This window comes from Onychomys torridus, chromosome 10 (assembly GCF_903995425.1).
Source record: "Onychomys torridus chromosome 10, mOncTor1.1, whole genome shotgun sequence".
Classification (NCBI taxonomy): Eukaryota; Metazoa; Chordata; class Mammalia; order Rodentia; family Cricetidae; genus Onychomys; species Onychomys torridus.
The window spans coordinates 69,183,770-69,197,796 of NC_050452.1; positions in this window are offsets into that span (position 1 = coordinate 69,183,770).

Here is a 14,027-nt window from a genome sequence, read left to right on the forward strand (position 1 = left end):
AATGGACTTAATTCACCTATAAAAAGACATAGATTAACAGAAGGGATATGAAAACAGGACCCATCTTTCTGCTGCATAAAAGAAACACACCTCAAATTCAAAGACAGACACCTCCTAAGAATAAACTGCTGGGAAAAGTCTTTCCAATCAAATGGTCAGAAGCAAGCTGGTGTAGCCATCTTAATATCCAGCAAAATAGACTTCAAACTAAAATCAATCAAAAGAGATGATGAAGGACATTACATACTCATCACAGGAACGATCCACAAAGATGAAGTCTCAATTCTGAACATTTATGCCCCAGACACAAGGGCACCCACATATGTAAAAGAAACATTACTAAAGCTTAAATCACATATAAAACCCCACACACTAATAGTGGGAGACCTCAACACCCCACTTCCACGTCTGGACAGATCTGCCAAATTGAAACTTAACAGAGACATAATGGTCTTAACTGATGTTATGGCTCAAATGGACTTAATCAATATCTACAGAACATTCCAACTGAACAAAAAAGAATGTACCTTCTTCTCAGCACCCCATGGAATCTTCTCTAAAATCGACCACATATTTGGCCACAAAGCAAATCTCAACAGATACAAAACAATTGGAATAACCTCCTGTGTTCTATCAGACCACCATGGTTTAAAGTTAGATTTCAACAACAGGAAAAACTACAGAAATCCTACTATCTCATGGAAACTGAATAATGCTCACCTGAATCACCAATGGGTTAAAGAGGAAATAAAGAAAGAAATTAAAGACTTCCTAGAGAACAATGAAAATGTATACACCACATAGTCAAACGTATGGGACACTATGAAAGCAGTGCTAAGAGGAAAATTCATAGCACTAAATGCCCACATAAAGAAGCTGGAGAAATCTCATGCTAGTGACTTGACAGCACACCTGAAAGCCCTTGAACAGGAAGAAGCAAAATCTCCCAGGAGGAACAGATGCCAGGAAATTATCAAATTGAGAGCTGAAATCAATAAAATAGAAATAAAGAGAACAATACTAAGAATTAATGAAACAAAGAGCTGGTTCTTTGAGAAGATCAACAAGAGAGATAAGCCCTTATCCAAACCAATCAAATGAGAGAGAGAGCATCCAAATTAACAAAATCAGAAATGAAAAGGGGGACATAACAACAGACAATGAGGAAATCCAAAGAATCATCAGGTCATACTTCAAAAACCTCTACTCCACAAAACTGGAAAATCTAAAAGAAATGGATAATTTTCTGGATAGGTACCACATACCTAAGTTAAATCAAGACATTTACCCTGATTCCTAAACCAAACAAAGATGCAACAAAGAAAGAGAACTGCAGATCGATCTCCATCATGAATATTGATGCAAAAATACTCAATAAAATACTGGCAAACAGACTCCAAGAACACATCAAAACAATTATCCACCATGATCAAGTAGGCTTCATCCCAGGGATGCAAGGGTGGCTCAATATATGAAAGTCCATCAATGTAATACACCATATAAACAAACTCAAAGAAAAAAACCACATGATCATCTCACTAGGTGCAGAAAAGGCATTTGACAAAATCCAACACCCCTTCATGATAAAGGTCTTGGAGCGATCAGGAATACAGGGAACATTCCTAAACATAATAAAGGCAATCTACAGCAAGCCAACAGCCAACATCAAATTAAATGGAGAGAAACTCAAAGCAATACCACCAAAATCAGGAACAAGGCAAGGCTGTCCCCTCTCCCCATACTTATTCAATATAGTACTTGAAGTTCTAGCCAGAGCTATAAGACAACACAAGAAGATTAAGGGGATACAAATTGGAAAGGAAGACGTCAAGCTTTCCCTATTTGCAGTATACATGAGTGACCCCAAAAATTCAACCAAGGAACTGATACAGCTAATAAAAACCTTCAGCAACATAGCAGGATACAAGAGCAACTCAAAAAAATTAGTAGCCCTCCTATATACAATAGACAAGCTGAAAAGGAAATCAGAGATACATCATCCTTTACAATAGCCACAAATGATATAAAATACCTTGGGGTTACTCTAACTAAGCATGTGAAGGACCTATATGACAAGAACTTTCAGTCCCTGAAAAAAGAAATTGAAGATGTCAGAAAATGGAAAGCTCTCCCATGCTCCTGGGTAGGCAGGATTAACATAGTAATAATGGCGATATATTGAAAGCAATCTACAGATTCAACACAATCCCCATCAAATTACCAACACAATTCTTCACAGATCTGGAAAGAATAATACTCAACTTCATATGGAAAGACAAAAAACCCAGGATAGCCAAAAGAATCATGTACAATAAAACAACCTCTGGAGGCATCGTGATCCCTGACCTCAAGTTCTACTATAGAGCTACCATAATAAAAACAGCTTGGTACTGGCATAAAACTGACATGTGGACCAATGGAATCGAATTGAAGACCCTGACATTAACCTGCACACCTATGAACATATTATTTTTGACAAAGAACCCAAAAATGTACAATGAAAAAACGAAAGCATCTTCAACAAATGGTGCTGAAATAACTGGATGTCAATGTGTAGAAGGCTACAAATAGATCCATATCTGTCACCGTGCACAAAACTTAAGTCCAAGTGGATCAAAGACCTCAACATAAATCCAGCTGCTCTGAACCTGATAGAAGAGAAAGTAGGAAGTACTCTTGGAGGCACTGGCACTGGAGATCACTTGTTAAATATAACACCAGTAGCACAGACACTGAGAGAATCAATCAATCAATGGGACCTGTTGAAACTGAGAAGCTTTTGTAGAGCAAAGGACACAGTCAACAAGACAAAGTGACAGCCTACAGAATGGGAAAAGGTCTTCACCAACCCCACATCTGACAGAAGTCTGATATCTACAATATATTAACAACTCAAGAAATTAGACAACAAAATGCCCAACAGTTCAATTAGGAAATGGGCCATAGAACTAAACAGAGAATTCTCAACAGAGGAATTTCAAATGGCTGAAAGACATTTAAGGAATTGCTCAATATCCCTAATTATCCAGGATATGCAAATCAAAATGACTCTGAGATACCACCTTACACCTGTCAGAATGGCTAAGATCAAAAACACAGAAGACAACTTATGCTGGAGAAGATGTGGAGCAAGAGGAACTCTCCTCCACTGCTGGTGAGAATGCAAGCTTGTACAGCCACTTTGGAAATCAATATGGTGCTTCCTTAGAAAATTGGGAATCCATCTCCCCCAAGACCCAGCTGTAGCACTCTTGGGCATATACCCAAGGAATGCTCAATCATACCACAAGGGCATTTGCTCAGCTATGTTCATATCAGCATTGTTTGTAATAGCCAGAACCTGGAAACAACCTAGATGCCCTTCTACTGAAGAATGGATAAAGAAAATATGGCACATATACACAATGGATTACTACTCAGCAGAGAAAAACAATGACATCATGAGTTTTGCAGTCAAACGGATGGATCTAGAAAAAGTCATCCTGAGTGAGGTAACCCAGACTCAGAAGGACAAACATGGTATGTACTCACTCATAGGAGGATACTAGAAGTAAAACAAAGATGACTAGACTGCTACACAACTCCATGGAGGCTACCTAGAAAACAGGACCCTAGGAAAGACACAGGGATCACCCAATGACAGAGAAATAGATGAGATCTACATGAACAACCTGGATGACAGTGGGAGTAATGAAGGACAAGGTTTGAGGGAAAGAAAGCTTAGGGGAGCGGGAGATACCAGCTGGATCAAGAACAGAAAGGGAAAATGAGGAATAACAGACCATGATAAATGAAGACCATATGAGACCAGGAATAGACAGAGTGCTGGAGAGGTCCCCAGAAATCCACAATGATACATTCTCTGTAGACTGTTGTCAATAGTCAAGAGAAAGCCTGATCTGACCTAGTCTGGTGATCAGATGGCCAAACACCCTAATGGTTCGTGCTGGAACTCTCATCCAATAACTGATGGAAGTGGATGGAACTGATGGAAGCCAGGCTCCTGGTGGAGCTCCAGGTATCCAATTGTTGAGAAAGAGGAGGGACTGTAAGAGCGTTAATTGTTGAGCCCATGATTGAAAAAAGCACAAGGACAAATAGCCAAATGAATGGAAGCACATGAATTATGAACCAAAGGCTGTGGAGCCCCCAGCTGGATCAGGCCCTCTGGATAAGTGAGCCAATTGAATTGCTTGAACTGTTTGGGAGGTATCCAGGCTGTGGGACCTGGACCTGTCCTTTGTGCATGAGCTGGTTGTTTGGAACCTTGGGCTTACACAGGGATACTTTTCTCAGACTGGGAGGAGGGGACTGGACCTGCCTGTACTGAATCTACCAGGTTTAAATGAATCCCCAGGGGAGTCTTGGCCCTGGAGGAGATGGGAATAGAGGGGAGGGGATGGGGGAAGGTGGGCATTTAGATGGGAGTGGGGAGGACAGGGGAACCCATGGCTGTTGTGTAAAATTAAAACACAAATATAATAATAAAAAAATGAAAAAAAGAAGAATGTGCTTTGATTTGGGTAGGTACAATTCAAGTTCCAACCATCTCCTTAGCAGCTTTCTGACCTTACATGGAGGTGATAGTGCCTCTGTAATAAATTCTTCATGTGTGATGCCATTCTATGACTAGCATATAACTGTCAGGGTGGTGGGATTAAATTATGAAGCTCTAGTGAAATCTAGGGTCAAAGACTGTCAGGATTTCAGTTACTGTTATCTATCACGTACCGTGAAATTCCACCCTTAGAATATATTATTATCTAAAATACATTTTAGTGTATTCACTTCTGATACCGTAAGAAACTTAGTGTTCTACTTTGAGCTGTTCTTTCATGAGAGGAAAATTTTCATGATATAACATTCAGATTCAGATATCATTTGTAGCTAAAAATAAAAAGATATGTGTAATCAACCCTCTTTGTTGACATTTAAGCTCTTTCAACATTTTTGCAATTACAAATAATTTTGTGATGAATGTTTGTAACTAATCTCTTTTTTAAGGACATATTTCTGGATTGAAAGTATTGAATTAAATATTATAGATATGTATAAAGCATATGATATATGTTGCTGGATTGCTTTCCCAAGAGATTGCATCAATTTATATAAAATTACTAATGCATGAGATTTTGTCATCTCTTAGTATACTTGAAAAAAATTTCATAGTACCTTTTTAAAATATCTTTGAAAGTTTGATATTAAACAATGTGATTTCTTTATGATGACTTTAATTTTTTTGTAACTTTGATTACCGGGAATTTTGCACATCTTCCCACTGTTTTAATAGCAGATTCATTTCCTATGGAAGAGCTGGTATTTACTCATTTATGCATGGACAGTGAAGTTTGTCTTGTCTTGGGATACATGTACTGTATGTTATTATTGATAACTTATCAGGTCCCATATTGCACACACTTAAGATTTTCCAATATTAAACTTAGATCTCCATTTTATATACACTAGATCTCCCTTCACCATGTTGTTTAACTTGCATGCAGTCCAAACTGAACGCCTTCTTCTTTGGGGTTCCTTTACCTATCCTGGGCTTACAAGTGACTTCTGTTAATAGACCATTAATTCTCTAAATATGGTGTTGAGAATCCCAAGCACAGAATGATCCGACATTTTTCTAAAACTCTATGGGATATATTTAGATTAATCTTTTCTACTAAAGGAAATAATTTGTCATGATTTTGATAGAAATTTCATTGTACTTTACAGCTGTCTGGAAAGAAGCAATAGTCTTCAGTCTTCTCATCCAGAAATATGACTTCTCTTCTAATTATTCAAGTGTTATTTTATATTTCTCAGGATTATATTGTGGTTTTCACACAAACAGCCCAACACATTTCTTGCTGGAAAGCATCTAAGTATTTTAGTCTTCAGCTGTGATTAAAGAGATGTTTCCTGAATAATACTCACACTCACACACACACACACACACACACACACACACACATACATATTCTTTATTTGGGATATAAATGTATAGTTTATTCAGTTTTCTGAACTCTCATTGGTTACATCAGTTCCTTGGGTAGTTTCTGTAGTTGACATCCACATATACTGGTCACCACTGGCTGCACGACAAATTATCTCCAAACTAAGTGGATTCAGAGAACAATATCTCACAGTGTGTGTGGGTCAAGAATCAAATGCAGCTTGGCTGGCTCCTCTGTTCAGAACCTCAACAGCTATAATCAGGCTGTCATGCAGGAGAGCATGAGTCATCTTTAAGCTCAGCAGGCTGAACCTCTTCCAAGCTCACCCATGAAGCTTTGGGCTAGATTCTCTTTGTTATGCTCTAGGGGACTGAAAACCTTGGCTTTTTCCTCACTAATGAACACCAGCCATGCTTTGTTTCTTGCCACATGCAATATCTACTGGAAATTTGATTCATGTGAGTGAGAAGAGAAAGAACGTCTACATGGGATGGGAGATCGATGAGAAAAAGAGATTTTGTGAAAATAAAATTGTATATAAACTGACTTTGAAACTGATATTCCATCATCCTTGCCATATTCTGTTGATTAGAAGTGAGTCCCTGATACCTTGGTTCATAAGGTGTTTGCTACACAAATATGACAACTAGGCTCAGGTCCTAGCAGTAACATAAATGCTGGTACAGAGATATGCATCTGTCATCCAAGTGCTGGGAATGTGGAGACAGGCAGATCCCTAGGAATCCCTGGCTAGTCAGTATAGTGAAATTCATGAGATCCACATTCAGTGAGAGACCTTGCTTCAGAAAATAAGGGGAGAATAACTGAGGAAGACATTTAACATCAACTCTAAGTCTCCAGACACATGTGTACTTGCACCTGCATGCACTTGTGCACACAAGTATGAACATGAACACACATAGTCCACACTATACACTATACACAACAAAGTGAGACTCTGGGTTTGGTCTTCCCCATATCCAAAGGAAGGAAGTTATACATTAATAAGAACAAGAAAGGTGGGGATCACTTGGTACCCATACTGGAGCTGCTCACTGAAGCCGGTTTTTGTTTTTTGTTTTTTTGTTTTTTGAGATAGGATTTCTCTGTGTAGCTTTGTGCCTTTCCTGGAACTCACTTTGTAGACCAGGCTGACCTCAAACTCACAGAGATCCACCTGCCTCTGCCTCCCGAGTGCTGACATTTTTCTGCTTTCTTAATGAGTAATTGCAATCATGATTTTAATTCCAATTTATTTACTATAGGTAATCAAAACAAAACTTACTTCAAATAAAGACCACAAAGATTGCTTGTTCTTTGTAGATGAAGCCCAAGGATGGTTGACTGAACTTCTGGCTGCTCTATAGAGATCTGAGTTCTCAAATCTCAACAGACCCACAGTGTGACTGACCATTGAACAATCCTGTCACACCAAGGTACAACCCATCCTACAGCTTTACCTTCTCCTACAATCTCAAACCTGAAAACTGGATCTCAGGATATAGTTTGGAAATTCTTACATTTAAATTCCAGTGTACGAAGAGTGGAGAATGGCATTTCCTTCTCCAATCTCCAAAGCAGAGTTGAATTGTATTTTATTAGTGAAAGAATTAAGTTGCTGTCTCTTTCATTTCTTTTGAAATTGGGAATCAAAAGTTCAAGGGGTCTCTACAGCTTTCAGAAGTTTTCAATCCAGGACTCTATAAGCACTACAGCAAATGATACTAATCGCTTAAGGGAGTTCTTGGAAACCAAGTGCTTTATTCCGTCTTCAAGGGGAAAGAAAGAAGTCAATGATTCCCTCTTGCAACAATAGACACTTTCCCTTGCACCCAGTTGAAAGGATAAAATGAAAGTAGTGTTAACTGAGAATTGACAAGTGCTTGTACTAGGCTGCCAAAGGAAAGTGATAATGAACTCCAGGAGTTTTCAAAACGTCTGCCCTGTTACCATATTCACTCTGTTGTGACACAGATTTCCTCAGCCAAATTGCCACTAAATTTTTTCTTTTTCTTATTTTCTTTCTTATTTTAACCTTGCAAATTAGGAGGTTGTGTTTAGAATCATTAAAACAACTTGAATTTAGGAACAAATACTGCATGATGGAGGGAATGCAACAAGAGGTATATGATTTGGACCTAAGTTTAATTCTTGTTGCACTATTCCAAGTTCAATGTCTGGGTGACTTGGAAAAATGGGTTTATGTGTCTGTTCCCACAATCAACAGTTATAACCTCATGCTCATGTATTCTCCCATTCAGTCATTCAGCATGCTTGTTGAGCAACTAATTATGTAACTGATACCAGTTTCTAACTGTAGACCATGTAACACACAAAACAATTTCCTGATGAAGATATGTATGTTATCATATGCATAAATGAACTCAATCATGATAGGAGGAGATAAGTTATACTCTGGGAAGTCTTCCCATAAGAATAGAGTCATGTTTAGATTTCACAGATTGGAAGGCTGAAGCCAGGAAGGAAGACATGGTTAGCCTGAGTTAGCACAATTTGATTTAATTCCTGGACATTCAGCCTGCAGTTAATTGAGGTGGTCTGTCTTGATGCTTCAGTTTCCAGACTGTGCAGCTGAAGATATTAAATTTCTGGCATTCATTAGCACATCTATTTCCAATTCTGGAGCCAAAACAACCCTGGCCTGGAAATCTTTTAACTTCTTGGCTGAGAATCCCTGAACCTTGGAGTTTTGATGATTCCATGTCTCACAGAGCTGAAGATCTCATGTATTAGTTAATTTTCTTGACACTATGACCAGATGCCTGATAAGAAGCACCTTTTGGGAAGGAAGCTTTATTTTGGCTCACAGTTCAGGAGACATAGTCCTCCTTAGAAGAGAAGGCATGAGGGCTGGACCAGTGCCTGTTTGTGTCATGTGCTTACTTACATCTTGGCACACAGGAAAGTACAGAAAGGGGAATGCAGACACTGAGCTGGATTTCTCCTTTCCTCTCTTTTTATTCAGTCTTGGACCTCAGTTCATGGGGTGGGGAATCTCTGCATCATACCCCCTCAGTTAATCCCCTTTAGAAATACCCTTATAGATACATCTAAAGTTGATGCAAGCCAGTTAAGTTGACAATGATCATTGACCATCTTACAGATGCATGCATCGAGTATGTACTGAAATGAAAGCTGTGGAAACACAAGCTGAACAATGAAAAGAAGAAGGGATTTCCTGACATCTACAGTTCCATGTATTCCCATCCACTGTCCCCACTTATCATTTCAACATCTAGCTCTAATCCAGTTACTTTTCTGCATGACTGGTTATTCTCTGCCTTCAGAGGAACACCAGCACCCTTGCAGGAAGGGGTGATGTCAGGGAGTGTCTTCTTATCTTGTTGGCTTTTACATTGCATTCAGAATTCCTTTTAGAACATGCTGCAACAACTGAGTTCATTGCATTTTCAGAAGTGTGTTATATTCCACAATGCCTTTCAATTTTTCATTTGTTCTTCTATCTAGCTACAACATGTTTTTGCTCCCAACATTGTCCAAGACTCACCCATTCATCTTATGAGCTACATCATTGACCTCCCCATTTCTAGCCACCGATAAAGACTCCTGTGATACAGGCACCTATCTGCCTTTTCCTTCATACTGAGCCCCATGATGGTGCTCATTGTCCTTCATCCTTATACTACTGCACTGGATTTTGGTCTCTCTCATTGTCTTAATTAGATATAGATTTCCAAGGACAAGGATGACATTTAGACCACTTCAGAATACCAAAGCCTTAAACTGTGCCAGCAGAGATAACACCAGAAAACACCTGAACATGTTGACGGACCTGTATTTGGGTAGAAAACCATTGGCCTAAGGAGGGACTAAAGAAAATTTAGACTTCTTTTTAGCTTTATTGACATGCAAAGTTGTCTACATTTTAAGGGCAGTGTGTGTGTATATGTATTCCTGATGTGTATTCTCCTGTGTGTATATGTGTGTATGCCTATGTATATATATGCTTGTATATGTGAGAAAGAGAGCACATGTGCATGATCCAAGTATTAATTTACTAAGTGTCTTTACATCATTCAGTTTTGCTAGATTCTGTGCTGAAGGTTTATTCAGTTGTTTTAATTTGTATGGTTTGTTGTATAATTGTCCACTAAAGTCTCTTATACTCCTTTCTGCTCAAGTATAAGTGGCCATGTCTCCTCTTTCAGATTATATTTTTTAGTCTTCTCTCATTTGTAGCTAGTTAGCTTAACTAAAAGTTTGCCGATATTTTTTTTTCTAAAGATTTATTTATTTATTATGTATACAACCTGTTTGACTGCACACCAGAAGAGGGCACCAGATCTCATTACAGATTGTTGTGAGCCACCATGTGGTTGCTGGGAATTGAACTTAGGACCTCTGGAAGAGGAGTCAGTGCTCTTAACCTCTGAGCCATCTCTCCAGCCCCCAAGTTTGACAGTCTTAACTCTCTTCAAAGGAAAGAGCAAAATCCCATTTCCACTGATATTTCCTATTACTATTCAAGTCCTTAGGAGTCTAAGGAGTGGGGCCTGAGCCTGGGACAGATCTTGGGCTATGTAGTAGTGTTCTAAATACAAACATGTGTTACTGTTTTTCAGAGACCTGCTGTAACAAAGTGCCACGGGGCATTGGCAACAGATGGAATGTGTGTATTCTTGGGCAGAAAGTCCAAGTCTCAGGGGTCAGCAGGCTGGTTTCTTCTGAGAGCTCTAAGGGAAAAATCAATTCCTAAACTCTGGCTTCTACAGCAACAGTTATGTGTTCCATGTGTTCCCAACATTCCCTTCCCATTAGGAATTTCTGTGTCCAAATTTCTTTTTAACAAGAACACCAACAGTTATCAGGTTGAGAGATTACCCTACTTTAGAATTACATTTCTTACACTTTTACTTCCTATTGAAAACAGTCTGAAGTGCTGATAGTCAGAGAGGAAAAGCATATTTAAGGAGAATGTTATGTTAACCACATCATATTTGCTGAAGGAGGACACCTCCCAGAATTCAGGGACCTGGGGATCTGAATGCAGTAGGATCTTTGATTTGAATCAGATAAATGCAAAGCAGGCTTGTTGGTATACAAAGCAAAATTGGGTTCTAGAGGGGTTATGTAAACTGGGTCTGAGAGTCAAGGTTTAAAGACCAAGTGTCAGACCACAGGGAAGAAGACAGATCAGAGTTCAGAGGATAGATTTAGCATTGGGGCACCCTGGTTGCATATCTCATGCTACTATTTACAAAACAGGTGAGCCCAAGACATGCTTTAAATCTCTTACTGCATTTCTTCCCATCATTTCTAGTGAAGGTGACAGAAAACAAAGGAGTGTTTGTATAGGAAGTCCTAAACAAGTATCTGGAGCAAAGAAAACAAGGCAATAGGCAGAGATGTAACTCACCAGATGCAGCGTATATGCAGGGCCTAATATGTGGAGAAGGCTCTATAGAGAGATGCCTATGTGGGCACACTGGAAATAGTCCTTACAGTAATACAGAAAGAAAAGCTCCATGCTTCTTTCCAGACACTCTCAGGTTGGAAAGAACCTTGCTCTATATTAGAGAGGATGAGATCTGGACTGGCTATGAGTTTATGTCCTAAGGAAGTTTCTTCATTTTAATATTCTAGGGAAGTCTAACATGACCAGTCTATCCACCTTCAGCCAACCAACAGGAGGGAAAACAACCTACCCTTTCCCAAACCAAAAGCGATCCCTTTGACAAGCCTTTAGTCCATTTTACTTGTTCAGGTTCAAAATACTCAGGGCATTCTATTGTGGTGACTATAATCATGAGAGGTAAAGTCAACCTCCTCTGTAAAGATGATGCTCTTCATTTACGCCTTTTGTAAGACAATGTTTCACCATAGGTAGATTTCTCTGAAAACATCTGTTTATAAAATAAATGCTTTTTTCTTTTATCTCATTCTATTGTTCTTTCTTTTTTCCTTTGAATTTTCTTTAAACACTGCCTCTAATAAGAATACTTAAAGAAATATAGAAAATTGTTATAAAGTATGAAGTCATCAACAAAGTTCATACCTTAGGACCATACAATCAAGTTACAAAAAAAAAAAAAAGAAATTTCAGTTTGTGATTTTGTGTTGGGTTTAATTCCTGGTTATTCTGGATCATGTTTGTGTGATGGATACCCCTTTTGAGAACCAATCTTCACTTCTTTTTCTTTATCATGTATGTGTGCAAGGCATATATGCAAATGAATATGCATATTGGCATGTATGTGGGCATATTTGTGTTTGCAGGCATATGTACCTGTGGAGGCTGGAGGTTGATGTAGGAGATTCTTTTGATTGCTTTCAGCTTTATTCCTTGGGGCACTATCGTGACATTGAACCCAAAGCGTGGCATTTCAGCCAACCCAGCATGCCTCCTTTCTCTGAGGACCAGTTACCTCTGACTTTCCAACACTGGAATGACAGGCAGACCACTAAACTTAGGCATTTAAGTGGGTTCTTGGAAGCTACAGGCCTCACATTTGCTGTTGAGTGGCAAGTTCTTTAATAAATGAACCATCTCCCCAGTCCTCCAAATTTTACTTTTTGAGAAATTTATCTAACAATTCCCCTACCCTGCTGGGTGCTAAACATGTTTCTATTCTTTCTATGGTTCACAGTCTGTCTTCTCATGGCAGCATGACTTCTCCAAGGCATGTCAGTGAGAGGTGTCATGAGATACCATGCACAACTTCTCCTTCACTCCCTGACTCAACTGAAAAACTCACTGGAGAAACTCTCAAGGTCCTCTGAGGGCTTTGAAGTTAGAATCTAATCAGCTTCAGCCCTATCTTCTCCATGCCCATCAGTCCACAACTATAAGGCAGAGACACAGTCAAAAATTGAATATAATTAGCATGCAAGGTCAGCTCTGCAGGAGCTGGGTTCTGCCTTTGAAAGCAGAACAATAATGCCAGGAGACTCACTACTTGGAATCCATGTCAGTGGAGGGTAGCAACTTACCCATCACAATAATGATGATAATGAAGATAATAACACAAACCTTTACACATCCAGTCATGGGAGACCTATAGTGTATATGAGCATGAATATTGCTTTATATGGTATTTTTTTTTAAAATAGCATACAACGATATTTGACTTGATGTTTTTATGACCAGTACAGGGACAGAACACGCACAGTTGATCATAATTGAACCTACACTGTGTGATTTAAAGGACCAGGCCATGATGGTGTGTGCCTTTAATCTCTGAACTCAGGAGGCAGAAGCGGGTGCATCTCTGAGTTCAAAGACAGCCTGGTATATAGAGTGAGTTCCAGGACAGTCAGGGCTGCACAGAGAAACCATCTTGAAGAGAAAAAAAAAAAGAAAAAAGAAAAAAAGAACCATAATCTGCAAAGACAGTAGCTCAATGGAAGTCACAGAACAGTGTTCCATACGAAGATATGGAGATTGATACTTACCTAACATTTGAACTTTTATCATCACTTGCTGTGACTTTGAACAAATGAATAAATTCTACTCCTTGGTTTTCTCATCTATGAAATGAAAATTGATTTATTTGTACACCAGACAAATATCTGTTATCACTTTATTCTTGATGCTGAAAACAGGCAAAAAAAAAAAAGGCACTTCTGAACTTTACCTTCTGTGAATTGAAGGATTTATTGGAAATGAATAAATTTATCTACAAATGATACATATTATATTTGTGTTTATATTATGGAGAAAAGCATAAATGGGGATTATACTTATAGGGGAGAAGACTCCGTGACTTACACATTAATGGAGAGTGGTGAAGTCCTTACTGGGATGGCAGTATTTGAACAAAGAAGTCAGGGAGTATAGAATTTGTCATGAACATATCTATAAGACTAGCCTCCTGGTCAGAGGGAACAGTAAACAACCAAGAACATTTCCACATTTGAGGAAACTGAAGAAAAGAGGCCAGTGTGGTTGGACCTAGTAAGAAAGGGAAGTACTTGGAAAAGGAGAGCCAGGCAATAATGTCGTAAGCCTTATTGGTACAATAATGGGCTTGCACTTTGAGTAAGATAGGGTTTTGAAAGAATCACTAACATTTGGCATATTTCAAAAGGGTTATTCTGTCT